Here is a 17,157-nt window from a genome sequence, read left to right on the forward strand (position 1 = left end):
TTGTGTTCGCCTTGTTCTCATTGTGTTCGCCTTGTCCTCATTGTGTTCGCCTTGTCCTCATTGTGTTCGCCTTGTCCTCATTGTGTTCGCCTTGTTCTCATTGTGTTCGCCTTGTCCTCATTGTGTTCGCCTTGTCCTCATTGTGTTCGCCTTGTTTTCATTGTGTTCGCCTTGTTCTCATTGTGTTCGCCTTGTTTTCATTGTGTTCGCCTTGTTCTCATTGTGTTCGCCTTGTCCTCATTATGTTCACCTTGTTCTCATTGTGTTCGAATTGTCCTCATTATGTTTGCCTTGTCCTCATTGTGTTCGCCTAGTCCTCATTGTGTTCGCCTTGTCCTCATTGTTTTCGCCTTGTCCTCATTATGTTCGCCTTGTTCTCATTGTGTTCGAATTGTCCTCATTATGTTCGCCTTGTCCTCATTATGTTCGCCTTGTTCTCATTGTGTTCGAATTGTCCTCATTATGTTTGCCTTGTCCTCATTGTGTTCGCCTTGTTCTCATCGTGTTCGCCTTGTTTTCATTGTGTTCGCCTTGTCCTCATTGTTTTCGCCTTGTCCTCATTATGTTCGCCTTGTTCTCATTGTGTTCGAATTGTCCTCATTATGTTCGCCTAGTTCTCATTGTGTTCGAATTGTCCTCATTATGTTTGCCTTGTCCTCATTATGTTCGCCTTGTTCTCATTGTGTTCGAATTGTCCTCATTATGTTTGCCTTGTCCTCATTGTGTTCGCCTTGTTTTCATTATGTTCGCCTTATCCTCATTATGTTCGCCTTGTTCTCATTGTGTTCGAATTGTCCTCATTATGTTTGCCTTGTCATCATTATGTTCGCCTTGTCCTCATTATGTTCGCCTTGTCCTCATTGTGTTCGCCTTGTCCTCATTATGTTCGCCTTGTTCTCATTGTGTTCGAATTATTTTCCTTGTAGTCTTCTTGTTCTTTTCGTTTTCGCCATGTTTTCTTTGTTTCCGCCTTGTTCTCCTTGTTTGTTCGCCATGTTCTCCTTGTGTTCGCTTTGTTTTCCTTGTGTTCGCTTTGTTTTCCTTGTGTTCGCCTTGTTGTCCTTTTGTTCGCCTTGTTCTCATTATATTGCCCTCGTTCTCCTTGTATTGCCCTCATTCTCCTTGTATTGCTCTCGCTCTCTTTATATTGTCATCGTTGTCCTTGTGTTGCCATCGTTCTTCTTGTATTGCTATTGTTCTCCTTGTATTACTATTTTTCTCGTTATATTACTATTGTTCTCATTGTATTCCCATTTTTCTCATTGCATTCTCATTATTGTCCTTATATTCCCCTTGGTTTCATTGTATTTTCTTTCTATGTAAAAATATGCAGCATATTAAAGCAATGTACCTTTCGATCTTTTATACTTTTAAACTATCTTAGATCATCATGAATCCAGAAATGTCAACATTAATTTTATTTAAAGGAACTACTTACCATCATTTTCTTTTGTACTTTTAGGACATAAATATTTTACTTTGTTTTAGAAACTTCAAAACATATTCGTTTCCAGTGAGTATTTAATGAAACCAGATTAGACCTATGTATATATATAAAAAAAATACTATTGTTTTACTTGTCGTAATTGCCCGAAATACTTAACAGATGAGAATGAAAGTCACCAATATGAAAATACAGTCAGGAGTGCTGTAAAATAAATGTGTTCAGTACGCGCTCTTCGTAGGATGTTTGCATAAAACTGCATACGCGAAGATCAAAGTGTAGCCTCGCACAAAGTGGATTACTGCTGTACTGCACGGCTAAATTCATCACTTCAAAACGACCCTGAAATGGTACTAGAGCATCAAGAAAGAAAAGAAACTAAACAATTCAGCACATATACCTTCCTATGGGAACAAAGTCCCTATCTGTAGCATATAATATAAACATATAATTTTTTATTATTATTACAATGAACTGTGTGTGTGTCTTTTACCATTTAATTTTGTTTAAATGTGACAGTAACAATATTAGTACACAAAATATTTAATATTATATCGAAACAAATTCGGCAGTAAAAATCAGTGTACAAGATACTTCAGACCGTATCAGGCGCGACAGTAACAATCAGTACATAAGATACTTCAGACGGTATCAAGTATGAAAGTATCAGTACACAAAATATTTAATATTATAACGAAACAAATTCGGCAGTAAAAATCAGTGTACAAGATACTTCAGACCATATCTGGCGCGACAATAACAATCAGTACATAAGATACTTCAGACAGTATCAAGTATGAAAGTAATTATCAGTACACAAAATATTTCATATTATATCGAAACAAATTCGGCAGTAAAAATCAGTGTACAAGATACTTCAGACCATATCAGGCGCGACAGTAACAATTAGTACATAAGATACTTCAGACAGTATCAAGTATGAAAGTAATTATCAGTACACAAAATATTTCATATTATATCGAAACAAATTCGGCAGTAAAAATCAGTGTACAAGATACTTCAGACCATATCAGGCGCGACAGTAACAATTAGTACATAAGATACTTCAGACAGTATCAAGTATGAAAGTAATTATCAGTACACAAAATATTTCATATTATATCGAAACAAATTCGGCAGTAAAAATCAGTGTACAAGATACTTCAGACCATATCAGGCGCGACAGTAACAATTAGTACATAAGATACTTCAGACGGTATCATATAAAAGTAATTATCAGTACACAAAATATTTCACATTATATCGAAACAAATTCGGCAGTAAAAATCAATGTACAAGATACTTCAGACCAATGTTTATTATTGTCACACTAACATTACTTATTCAACTTTCATTATTTACTTTCATGTTGTTTTATGATCTAGATATTAATGTAATAACTATATAACAATTAGACTTAGAGTTTGACTGGGCGGAAGAGAAGGCCTAAGGTCTGCCAGATTAAATAAATAAATAAATAATAATAATAATAATAATAATAATAATAATAATAATAATAATAATAATAATAAATTACTATATTAGACGCGGCAGTAACAATCAGTACATAAGATACTTCAGACGGTATCAAGTATGAAAGTAATATATGAGCCGTTGAGAGCAAGAGTGGTGTAAGTAAAAAATGAGTAATGAGGGTTAAAGTACATGTTCTGTAAAATACAACGCAAAGTAGCAATTAATATTCAATTTATTTAAACTATTAGTAGTCAGTGAATAGCAGGAAGGTCATATTAATTATAAAATAGCAACATAATTATGAAAAGAACATTTATTAGGTTCTCCCCTGTCTAAAATTAATGTTTTGAGAACGAACGCTAAATGAAAGCTATTACTTCATGCAATTTCATCAAGGTTATAACGTGACTCTTCTTTGCAGTCGCTAGATGGCAGCATAGTGAAATTGATCAAAGTGGTCTTGATCAATCTGTTATATGTGATCAGGGGTAATAGTTCAAAGTGCTAGAGATTATATTTACGCAATATTTCATGTCTTTGTTGTATCGTATTCTTCTATTTTGGTCGTTTTTGGATGGTATACTCTGGTTTTGAGAAAATTATCGTTTCGATTTTGCAGCAGATTTTCATTTTTGGAATTTGTCTTAACCAAAAGTGGATCTCGTCTTCAAAAAGTCTGGAAACCTCTGCGTTAATTGGTTTGTGAAAACAATTTAGCGAATCACTGTTAATTAATTCTCTCGATCTTCTGTATAAAAATAAATGCATGAATGTTGTCGATTGTTGAACATTACAATCAGCAATGGAATGCAATGGTAAATAATAATATTAATCTACAGTGAAACTTCCCAATAGCGGACACCGCCGGGGAAAATTAAATGTCCGTTATTGAGAAGTGTCCGCTATTTAGAAAATCGTTAGTATGTAAACAGTACATTAAAATTTCTCATATATATTCAACATTATATTTTACAGTACAGTACAGTAGACGGTGAGATTGTTTACAGTATTCATCCAGAGAGAAATCGTACCAGTGAATGTTTTGTAAATGAAATAAACACCAATCACTGTACCGCTTCACCTTACACAAAGAAATCTAGAATTGCATTCTCAGTGTATGATTTTAAAATAACATTCTTGTTTTTCAAAATTTCACTAACCTGAATTTTTCCCACATTAAACTTTGTGGCCAGCTCACGAACACTTAATTTCTCCTTCTCACTATGCTTTACAATATTCACTTTCTATTTTAGTGACAAACGTTTATGTTTTTGTGACATTTTTAATGAGACTGCACTTCCAAACACTCAACTTGACAAACTAAGAAAATACGGACTGCTCAAGTACAGTATCACAACTGTAGTCCCGTCGCTCTAATTTCCGGCAGCCAATCGCGTTGCAGGTCGGCTACATTTAAACGTGTGCGTCTTGTGATTCGCTGATGAAAACGATATTCATTTGTTAAGGCTCGATAAATACTTAATATAATCGTCCCCATTTTGGCTCTTTCGTTGGCGTTGGCAGAAAGCACACGAAAACGTTATTTGCCGCTCAATTATTTGCTGAATTACAGTGCGTTTGATTTATTATCATAGGAGCTACGACATGATAATGTTTAACGGTGTGGCAAATAGATTCCTCGTATGGTAGCTCAGCAACAAAAGAACAAAAATGGCGAACGATACTACCTACCTAGGCTTTATAGAGCCTTCACTTCCTAAGACGTAAGCAAAGAGGAGGAGTCACGCCGGGAATAACACCGTCGCGACTATTAACAACTGTGTTGCTTACCTTCAATAAAGTACAAGAACGTTCAAATGCACGATAATGATTATTGCAAAGAATTCCGTTATTATTCCGTTTATTTTACAACCGTCTTTTTCTTTTTTTCTTTCACGCTGTCCGTTATTTGGAAGTTTTAATTGTTGTTGGGAGATACATTTCAGTGTCCGCGTCCGGTATTGAGAATGTCCGCTATTTGGAAGAATTTTATTATAAGGGCCATTGTTATTTTGCAGGGGAATTTTAAAATGTCCGCTATTGAGAGGAGTCCGCTATTGGGAAGTGTCCGTTAAGGGAAGTTTCACTGCATTACTTTAGGAAGTTACGACTTTGTTGAGTGGAGAAAGTTGTCTGGTCGATTTCGGCTCAAACTATCGATACTTTGTTGTGTACCTCGTGTCTTGTTTATCTCAAAATCCGTCATTGTTACCAAGGGGAGATTGATGGCGTTATTGGAGCACAATACCATTGTTATGAAGTTGCCAAGGAAGGAAAAAATTGAGACTTAAACGTCATGGCTGAAATCGTGCGAGCCAGCTAATTGATTAATTGTGCAGGGCATGGCCAAGAACAAATGTGTGACCAGTATCGACAAAGTGACATGCAGCCACGCCATCATTAATCGGTTAAACCTTTCCAGTGATAAATTGAATGTCAGACGCAGGGCATTAATCTCGACTTGGGTCGCCGAGTCGAAAGAAACAATTAAAAATACTGACGTGCGAACGATTTACATTTCAGTGTCTACACCAGCTTCTACCTTTTTCTTTCCTAGGAATCCTGCAATATAAGAACTAGCACGATAAAAGATTTCCTGGAGTAAATTTAATTGGTAGCCAATCCTTTTGGCGCGAATATGTCTTTAAAATCAGATCGACACATGGAGTACCAGGACGAAAACGGCGATGTAACGTTTGCAAGGTGATGCATTCCGACACTAATGCCCGTGTGCACCATTCTCGATTAAAATTTGACCACGGTTAAGTCGGCACATGACCATCTTCAACGCCAATTTGCGGAGTATCAATCTCGATCAAAGTTAAACAAGCGAGTTGATGATGATCAAATTTGATCACGGGTGTGGGACCGATTATCTTGAATTGAACATGGTCAAGTCGAGAAAACTAAAATGGCGGCACGATTTGACGTACTTGATGGAATTGAAGATGAAATGATGTATCTTGAACACGCAAATCACTGCGGAAATAACAGAATTGGTGTTATTGTAGAAAGAGTAAGATTGTACAGGGACATCATTTTATTTTTACTAACATTTTTAATATTAACCTGTCTATACCTTTATAGAACCGGAAACACCGCTTGCTCCCCCCTCCAAGACTGGAGTTCGATGATACTGGCGTAAAACACAAATCACTCTACTAGGTATAGGAAGGAAGAAAAGTAGTTCATCCATTTACGTAAACTAGGAAATATCGCGATTTTGAGTTTGATAATTTTCATTAGGTTTTTCTTTAATCAAAGTACAGTACTGTATTAAGAATAAGTGTTTTTACTCACGAAGTGAGTTATCCATGCGAACGTATTCATTATGCAGTGTATATTATACTGTCTACAGCACATTAGCGTACAATATAGAGATAGAAGTTAAATTGAAAAATAATCATAATATGAATATTTAAACACAATTTTGAAAATGGTGGCCGTTCATTTCGATACAGGCTTCAGTTCTTTTGTGCATAATATCGCACTATAGACTATTGCATCTAATTCCAATTGCCAGTTTCGTCCTTCGTACTAGTAACTCATGTTGAAATAATTCTGTACCTACTCTACGTACTGTGAATTCAATCTTCACTTCTGCCCGACCCGAAAATATAAAATTACTCAGACATGCTATCTACTGTCCGTCCAAGTGGTTATGCCGCAGGATTGTAGAAAGGGAGGAAATCACGTGACAGTTAATTACTTAACGAGGCCCTTTTATTTAAGTTAAATTAAACAGCTGTATAATATTACGTAAACGTCCAATTCCTAAGAGAAATTAATGTTTTCAGAAAATAGCTAAGACAGCCCAGCTTTTACAGAGGGGCGAGCAGAAGCAGGTGGGGGAAATCGGGATGCGACGTAGGCAAACGGAGTGTACCTGTGCGAAAATATGATTCAATATTGAAAGCTCTTTCGTCACTGGAAAACGCGAACATATTTTTGGAACGTACTATACTCAGTAACTCAGTACTGCTTACTATCTGCGGTCTTGGTTCTGTGTGGAGTTGGAACTTCCTTAGTAGAAGGGGTGGGAGTGAAGTACATTCAAAAACTCAGGTACAATAAAAATTGAAGTAAAAAACAAAATGATGTCCCTGTAGATTAATAATAATTTTTGTTATCAAAATAGACTAATGTTTTATATATGTTTCTGCTTTGGAAGATCGGGACTTTACTTGAGGACAAAATATTATTTATGCCTAACTGTCCAATTTTGTTAACATAATAATAAAGTAGTTATTCTATGCCGATAATAATATAGTAAAACTAAATGACAATTTTTTAGAATGCGAGATTATCACTTACTAGCTAAAGATTTGCCGTTTGAAACTATTAGGACCTACATGACGTTTTGGACAATTAGGCTATTTACGCTTGAATTAAAAGAAATAACACAGATACCTTCCTTTCCTTCTTACTCCAAAATTCCAACCTTGTGAACACAAAATAAATTGGCACTAAAAACTTCCTTTTCGTATAGGCTACATTATGATGCATATTCGACATACACAGACGAATTGCTTTTTTTTTATTTTAAAATAATTGTTAGTGAGGTATCCGCATACTGAAATTTTCCCAAATAAATTATTGGCACTGAAATGTGTCTTTTCGTAAGCAAGATGATGAGCATTCGACAAACACATACAAATCTGCTCTTTTTAGTAGCCTATTTCAAGATAATTGTCAGTGAGGTATCCGTATACTGAAATTTTCCCAATTGTTATCAATAACATGAAATAACCACCGTACAAATTACGTTACAAATTATGTGGAATTATGTAAACACGTATAACTCATGTTGAATTGTGAGGTTAAATCCAACCAGGTAGCCTGCTTTTCTCTTAGAGAACTTCCGTCAGTACTTTTATTCTCTAATATGGATGCAGAATTGCTGACGAGTTCTAGAAGAATTCCCACTTCGAACTGTGAGAAGTTCGGTGCTCTTTTCTTTTTTTATTCCATGATTATTGAAACTTGTTATTTGAAAACTGCGAGGATGTTTGAAACAGTCCGACAAACAAAAACGAAGCGATAATTGACAGTGTGTGTTCGTTCGCTGTTTTATACACGGTAACCTAGCGCTCAGATGATTCTTCTCAAGCGAGCGTACCGTCAGCTGACGGTACTGAGTTGATCGAGGGAAAATGTCGATGCACCGCATCTGTAACTTGATCATTGTCAAGAATTAACCATGTTTCCGTGATTGCTGATAAACGGGCTAGATGATCGAGAGTGGTGCACACGGCCATAAAACTTCGTGACTAATAACACGATTGAAATAAACGTGGTCTCGTTCGAGCGGGTAAACGACTACGATGCGAGCATTACCTTGAGTTGGCGTCACGCTTGCGAGAGGCGCTGGTAGGGGCCCGCGGCCAGCGATTTTACGGTCATTTTCGGCAGTGGTCTAAAATTTCCGGGCAGTATATCTCGCGACTCCGATGTGCTAATATAATATATTATGACGTAATGAAATTAAATAATGGAAGATACAAGATAAGGTACGATACAATTCGATACCATGATGTGACAATTTAGGGAACAGAGACTAAGGTAATGGGATTTGAAGGAAAAAATAGTCTACATATGAGGTGTAAAATAATGTTCAACTGTAGAGGAGGTGATTTAGGATATAGTGTCCTACTTCTAAAAAGACGACATGAATGTAAATCTAAATGAATTTTATACAGTGTGTAGGACAATACGCAGCACACTAAAATAAAACTGAAAGCTACTACAGGTAGTAACATACGCAAGTGAGCATTAGATCCAATTATTCCATTACATATTAGGCATTCATAGTTTCTTATTGCTTTTCAAAGTTTAGTTAATAAAATCTGTGTAATTGTTAGACATACCGTGTATTACTACAAATTATAATGAATTAATAAAAGAAAGAATAAAAGTATGAATAAATATGAATGATTTAATAAATAATTAATAAATAAATAGGTATATAAATAGATAAGCAAATCAGAAAATAAGTAAATAAATAAATGAGTGAATAAGTGAATATTTGAACGAATAGGTGGATGAATAAACTAACAAGTAAATAAATGAATGAAAAAATAAATAAAAATGATTAAAGAGATGAATAAAAAATGAATGAAAAAATAATTGAAAATGAATGAAAAAAAATTTAAAAATTAATGAACAAATAATTAAAAAGTAATGAACAAATAATTAAAAAATGAATGAACAAACAATTAAAATTGAATCAACAAGTAATTAAAAATTAATGAACAAATATGTAAAAAATGAAAAAAAGAAATAAATAAAATATGAATAAACGAATAAAAAGTGAATGAAGAAATAAAACAAATAAATAAACAAGTAAATATAAATGAATTAACAAATAATTGAAAATTATTGAAGAAATATATAAAAATGAATGATGGAATAAAAAAATGAAGAAATAAAAATGAATGAAAAAATAAAAAATAAATGAAGAAATACATAAAAAATGAATGAACAAATAAATAAAAATGAGTGAACACATAAATAAAAATGAATGAACAAATAAAAAATGAGTGAACAAATAAAAAATGAATGAACAAATAAACAATAAAGGAATAAACAAATAAATGAAAAACGAATGAACAAATAAATAAAAAACAAATTAACAATTGAATAAAAAAATGAACACATAAATAAATAGTAAACAAATAAATAGAAAATGAACGAACAGATAACTAAAAAATTAAGAAATAAATGAAAAAAAAGAATGAACAAATAAATGAACAAATAAATAAAAATGAATGAACAAATAAAAAATTAACGAATAAATAAAAATGAACAAACGAATTAAAGTAATGAAAAAATAAATAAAAAACGAATGAACAAATAAATGAAAAACGAGTGAAGAAATAAATAAAAAAACGAATGAAAAAAAGAAATAAAAAACGAATGAACAAATAAATAGAAACGAGTAACAAATAAATAGAAACGAGTAACAAATAAATAAAAACGAGTGAACAAATAAATAAAAACAAGTGAACAAATAAATAAAAACGAGTGAACAAATAAATAAAAACGAATGAACAAATAAATAAAAACGAGTGAACAAATAAATAAAAACGAGTGAACAAATAAATAAGAACGAATGAAGAATAAATAAAAAACGAATGAACAAATAAATAAAAACGAGTGAACAAATAAATAAAAACGAATGAAGAATAAATAAAAAACGAATGAAGAAATAAATGAAAACGAGTGAACAAATAAATAAAAACGAATGAAGAATAAATAAAAAGCGAATGAAGAAATAAATGAAAACGAGTGAACAAATAAATAAAAACGAATGAAGAATAAATAAAAGCGAATGAAGAAGTAAATAAAAAACGAATGAACAAATAAATAAAAACGAGTGAACAAATAATTAAAAACGAATGAAGAAGTAAATAAAAAACGAATGAAAATAAAAACGAATGAAGAACTAAATAAAAAACGAATGAACAAATAAATAAAAACGAGTGAACAAATAAATAAAAACGAGTGAACTAATAAATAAAAGCGAATGAAGAAGTAAATAAAAAACGAATGAACAAATAAATAAAAACGAGTGAACAAATAAATAAAAAACGAATGAACAAATAAATAAAAACGAGTGAACAAATAAATAAAAACGAATGAAGTAAATAAAAAACGAATGAACAAATAAATAAAAACTAGTGAACAAATAAATAAAAAAACGAATGAAGAACTAAATAAAAAACGAATGAACAAATAAATAAAAAAACGAATGAACAAATAAATAAAAACGAGTGAACTAATAAATAAAAACGAATGAAGAAGTAAATAAAAAACGAATGAACAAATAATTAAAAAGAATGAAGAAATAAATAAAAAACGAATGAACAAATAAATAAAAAACGAATGAACAAATAAATAAAAAGAATGAAGAAATAAATAAAAAACGAATGAACAAATAAATAAAAAGCGAATGAACAAATAAATAAAAAAGAATGAAGAAATAAATAAAAAACGAATTAACAAATAAATAAAAAATGAATGAACAAATAAATAAAAACGAGTGAACAAATAAATAAAAACGAATGAAGAACTAAATAAAAAACTAATGAACAAATAAATAAAAACAAGTGAACAAATAAATAAAAACGGATGAAGAAGTAAATAAAAAAACGAATGAATAAGTAAATAAAAATGAACAAGTAAATAAATAAAATGAACAAATAAATAAAAAAGAATGAAGATCATACACACTGCTACTTGAAATCTTCCCCAGTATGAGGCACGGGAATGTTCAGCAGACTGTGTAACAATGGACTTCCTATCGAGAGTAGATACCAGCGTTGATTTACATTCCTCACGTTGGTCACAACGCCATAACATGATGTCCCTTTTTTGCATCGTATGTTTCGTGTAGATTAAACCTCTGTATATGAACTTCATACTCTCACGTTTGGTTGAAGTGAATATTATTTTACTCTTCACTGCTAAATAATACTAAAATTTTATACAGTGAATGAATTTCACTCTTTATTTCCAAATATTATTCAATTTTTTAGCAAGTAACCATGGAAACTTCAGTTATTTTTACCATACTTAAATAACAAAGCCAATTGGAGTAAAAACTAACAAAAAATCAACACGTGACAAATCGTCCAGTAGCAAAAGTGTAATCTGTGACATTTTCCGGTGACGAAAATGTAATGCGTGACGAATCGTCCGTGAGGCGAATCATTCGTGACGAATGATCCGGATCTCCCACTCAGCATCGTGATGCACTTGTGGAGCTACGATAAGTAGTGAAATCCGGTTACGAAAGCCAGCTATAAGTAACTGCTGGGGGGATCATCGTGTCAACTACACGATACCTCCATTCTGGTTGGATGATCGTTCATCTCTGCTTCGGCTTCTGTACGTGAGGTGGTCAGCAATCGGCTAGTCCGTCTGGACCCTTAAAAGTGCTGTTCGCGCCAAGGATTATTATTATTATTATGATTATTATTATTATTATTATTATTATTATTATTATTATTGATATGAAGAAAGCCTTCGACAGAGTAGATAGAAACAAATTATTGGATGTTTCAGCACATGATGGTATTGCAAATCAATTAATAACAGCTATTTACAATATTTATAATAATAATCATATACAGGTTAGGATTGAAAACAAATATTCAGAATGGAAACGAATAAATCGAGGAGTGAGACAGGGTTGTAGTTTATCTCCTCTATTATTTACAATATACATGAATCACATTATTAAGGAATGGAGATTGAAACCACATGGAAGTATACCGATAAGTCGTTTGTCCCAAATAGATACCTTATTATTTGGTGATGATATTGTGTTTATGGCAACTTCAGAAGATAATTTACAACGTTTGGTTTACAACTTTAATCAAATGGTAGAAAGTTTCAATATGGAAATTTCAACTGACAAATCTAAAGTGATGGCTTTTTAGGAAAGGAACCAGTCCGTAGCAAAATATGCATCAATAATAAGATCATCGAACAAGTCAAAAATTTTAGTTATCTCGGTTACCAAATTTCATATGAAGAAGAAAAGGATTTGAATGAGATAATTATTAAATTCAACAGAGCAATGGGGATAATTAATCAGATATTCAAACCAACCTTAGTATAAAAACACACGCGCACCAGAATTTATAAAACATTGGCTAGACCTATACTCTATTTTGGTAGAGAAGCTTGGACGATTCGTAATATTGATTCACAAAGATTAACGGCGGCAGAAATGAGATTTATGCGTCGAACAGCGGGATGCACGAGAATGGATCACATTAAAAATTTTGACATTATGAAAGAACTGCATATTGAACCGATTACAGAATACCTACAGAAATACAGACAAAACTGGAGATCGCATGTCATTGAATGCCTCGTTCTGGAATTCCACGCCAAATTTTAAATTACCATCCTGTGGGCAAGAGATCCTTGGGCAGACCGTTCAAGCGTTGGCAAGAGACCGTAACGGGCCACTAGGCCCAATACATGCAAGGATGATGATGATAATGATTATTATTATTATTATTAGTATTATGTAATTTCTTTAATATCTTCTGAATGTCAGATTTTATCGATTTTTGTACAACCGTTGATTCTCCTTAAAGTCATAAACTTACTGGCCTTGTGTTTTCAGCATTTTATAAACACCCGCAACATACTACTTTGTATTTGCTGTATACAGTTTTCACTTTTAATGCGTCAATGATTATATTGAACATCAAACTGCGAAAATATGATTACTGTGTCGAACCGTAGGCTATCTTTATTTTAGACATGAAGTGCTCTCGACGCTGAAATTGAATATTTGAGGTGTTGAGAGCTGGATCCTTGACTTACGCATGCGCTGCTGGGTCATGTAGTGTGAATCTGTCACCAAGGCAGGAGGGATCTTCTAGAATTAGAGGCGCTTCCCTATATCAAGTTATGACGGCCATAATCATCTGCCTCTTAATGAAGATGGAATGGCAATGCGAGTCAGGGACTCAACGCACTCAACAGCCTGCCAGGCTTACCTTCGTTAGCATCGAGGGTAAGAATTATTCTAGTCGGCACTAGAAAAACTTCTTATCAGATCTAGAAATCAGAAAAATTTTGAGTTTAGAATCGTATGTAGAATTTTATTAATGTAATCGCAAAAATCGTGAGATTACGTTGGTGTCCTCTTTTTCCCTCGTCATTCCACTAGCATTGTCCACAATATATTCCCCTTTCACTATCATCTTCGTCGTCAAATCGATCGCCAACCATAAGGCCACAGTCTAGTATATACAATCACGAAGCTCAATACATAGTAAATATGCATCCATAGATAGTTGCTAACCACTAGAATCGCTACTTTCGCCTCATTACAGACAATGCGAAATAGTTCCGGCCAAATAGATCCACAGTGGAACAGATTTTTACACTTAGACAAATTCTACAAAAAACAAACGAATATAACATAACCACACATCATCTATTTGTCGACTTTAAGGTAGCGTATGACTCTATTAACAGATAACAACTATATTCAGCTATGTATGAGCTAAAGATCCCATCTAAATTGATCAGGCTAGTCCAGATGACGATGAAAAACACAAAGTGCCAAGTCAAAATTCAGAATACCCTCACAGATGAGTTTGAAGCAACCAGTGGGCTAAGACAAGGGGATGCACTGGCGTGCATGCTGTTCAACATTGCAGTGGAAAAGGTTATAATACAAATAACGAATACGATTTATTATAAATCAGTACAACTCCTAGCCTATGCAGATGTTGCTAGAACAAGAGCAGCACTGGTAGATGCATTTAACTCTCTACTGGACGAAGCAAAGAGTGAATGAAGAGAAGACCAAGTACATGATATCTAACCAAATAGAGCTTGTGGTGCAGATGATTTCTTGGAGATTGGAAACTATAAATTTGATCGAGTAACTAATTTTAGTTATTTGGGCTCTATGGTTAGTCAGGATAATGATATGAGCCTTGAAATTGGTAAAAGGATCTTCCTCGCTAATAGATGCTACTATGGTCACGTGAGACATATTAGATCTAAAATATTAACACCCCAAAGCAAAATTAGGATATATAAAACTTTGATAAGACCAGTCCTCACTTATGCCTCAGAAGCCTGGACATTGAGAAAAAAGGATATACATAGATTAAACATTTTTGAACGGAAGGTTTTAAGGTCGATCTTTGGGCCAGTCAATGTAGATAACGAATGGAGAGCCCGGTATAATCATGAATTATATGAACTATTCAGTGAACCCAATATAAAAATGGGACCCCTGAGGTGGGCTGGTCATATAATGAGATTAGAGGACACGAGACCAGCCATCAGAGTCCTCCGATATGAACCAGGTGGAAGTAGACGAAGAGGAAGACCAAAGGTCAGATGGGAGGATGGCATCAGGGAGGATGCCAGAACTATTGGAGTTAAAAACTGGATGAGTGTTGCTAGAAATAGGGATGAATGGCGGAAACTCCTAAGGACAGCCAGGACCCATGATGGGTTGTCGAGCTAAGGATGATGATGATGATGATGATGATGATATTCCCCTTTCTCTATCATCTCCGTCTTCAAATCGATCGCCAACCATAATGCCGCAGTCTAGTATATACAGTCACGAAGCTCAATACGTAGTAAATATGCATCCAGGGATAGTTGCTAACCACTAGGATCGCTACTATCGCCTCATTACAGACAATGCAAAATAGTTCCGGAACAATCTATTGCTCCTAGCAGCCTCACAACTCAAGCTTCGTGACTGTATATACTAGACTGCGATAATGTGTTCGTCGCGGTTTGTCCAACGATTTGTAGATGATAGTGGTGTTGGATTACAGACTACTCACAACTCTGTATGAGAGGAACTGAAACCTTCAGATTCTTGCTTGTCTGACGAGGACAAGACTTCTGTAGATCTTGAGGTACGGAAGACAAGTACTAGATGGTGCTTGGTCTTGATGGCTGGAGAAGAATGCAGTGCAGCTCCTTTTTATGATAATTGTTTCTCATATTGATCAAATTAAACTTAAAGTAATGTAAATGCCTAATACTGCTGTTTACGTGTATGGAACCAATTAATTGATAGATTAAGGATCAAATGAAAGCTGAATGAATTTGAACACTGTATTTTACAATTTTATACTTTTCTCTTGAATTTGGTTATGTTATAATAGTACATTATGCAACGAGCCTATAATGATAGTAATTAAGAAGCGAGTATGGATGTTTATGAAACGAGCGCAAGCGAGTTTCATAATTTTCATACGAGCTTCTTAATTACCATTATAGGCGAGTTTCATACGACTTTTTATGCTCGACCATATTTCTAACTTGAAGTTATTCAGATGTATACATTTTATTTGTATCTGACAAGATCGGAAGTGATCTTGTTCTAGGTCGTGAATTGTGAGATGTGCGCAGACGCGAAAGTATTGATTTTTTCCGAGGAACAATAATGTCATTGACCTTGATATAATCCCGTTAAACTTGATAGTATTATAATATTATAACCTTGATTATTGAATTCGACATTGAAAAACGAGATGACAAATTGAATTTATTTGAATATTATTTACAATTAACGCTAATTATTATAGTAACAGAACATAACCTTCTGCGACAGTATTGGATTGCCAGCCTCCGTGACTTTTCGCTAATTCTCTTTCGATTGCATATCCGAGAATAATCGATACTTGCGGTTTTATAACTGTACAAAGCTGACTTGTCATTGGCTGAACACATGTAAGCTGAGTTATCATTGGCTGAAGACCTGTACTTTAATGAGTAGGTGTACTTTAATGACATGCATTAAAGGACTGCTACCAGGTGTATAATTAGTACATTTCGGCATGGTCGAGCATAAAATATAATAGACAGAAACCGTAGATCATATATACGCAGATAGGTCGGCCTTATAGGCTTTGACGTTAACAACTTTTGTCAGATTTACTACGCTGCCATCTAGTTGTTACATAAGGAGTCACGCCATAATTCCCATTTGAATTGCATTAGCGACTATACTGCCATCTCGTGTTCGTTTACGGCGGACAGGTGACTATCCTGGCGGTTGTTCTCTTCAAAGTGTGCCGATTTTAACATAGCGATGAGTTATCTGTTACATATATGATCTAGGGTAGTACACACGATTTTTTAAGGCGGGAAAGTGAATTGTGAAAACGTTATCACTAATGTGTATAACAAATAAAATTTTTGCTTTACGACACTCAGTGCGGTAAATTTGGTCATTACAATACTCGTTTCATTGTTGTTATGTCCCACTTTACGTTATCAAAGCGGATAAAATATTTTATTCTTTACGACGCAGGTTTGGAACTAATGTCCATAATTTAGACTCTATCTTTGAATTGCACATTAGTCATTTCGTGCTACACAACTGACGAAAGCACCAATTAATATTTCAAATTTGTGTTATCATGTAACGAAATTTCATAAAATACTATGTTCAAGTATTAAGTTTGTTTCAATTACAATGTACACACAATTTTCACAGTTACGTTAGTTGTGAATAGTGTGTTAATCTGCTTCAGAGATATGAAATGTGTCTGGTGATTGGATTTTGGAAGTCTGAAGTTATCTTTCCCTACATTACCTCTTCCATCGTTCGTGCGTTGCACGACGAAGTGAAAGTTGTTCATTATATCTGGATTACAAACAAATCTCATGATATCAGATAGATAACTTTAATGGTTTAAGAACTGGAGACGAAGTTTACTCCAATG

This window comes from Periplaneta americana, chromosome 9, assembly GCF_040183065.1.
Source record: "Periplaneta americana isolate PAMFEO1 chromosome 9, P.americana_PAMFEO1_priV1, whole genome shotgun sequence".
Classification (NCBI taxonomy): Eukaryota; Metazoa; Arthropoda; class Insecta; order Blattodea; family Blattidae; genus Periplaneta; species Periplaneta americana.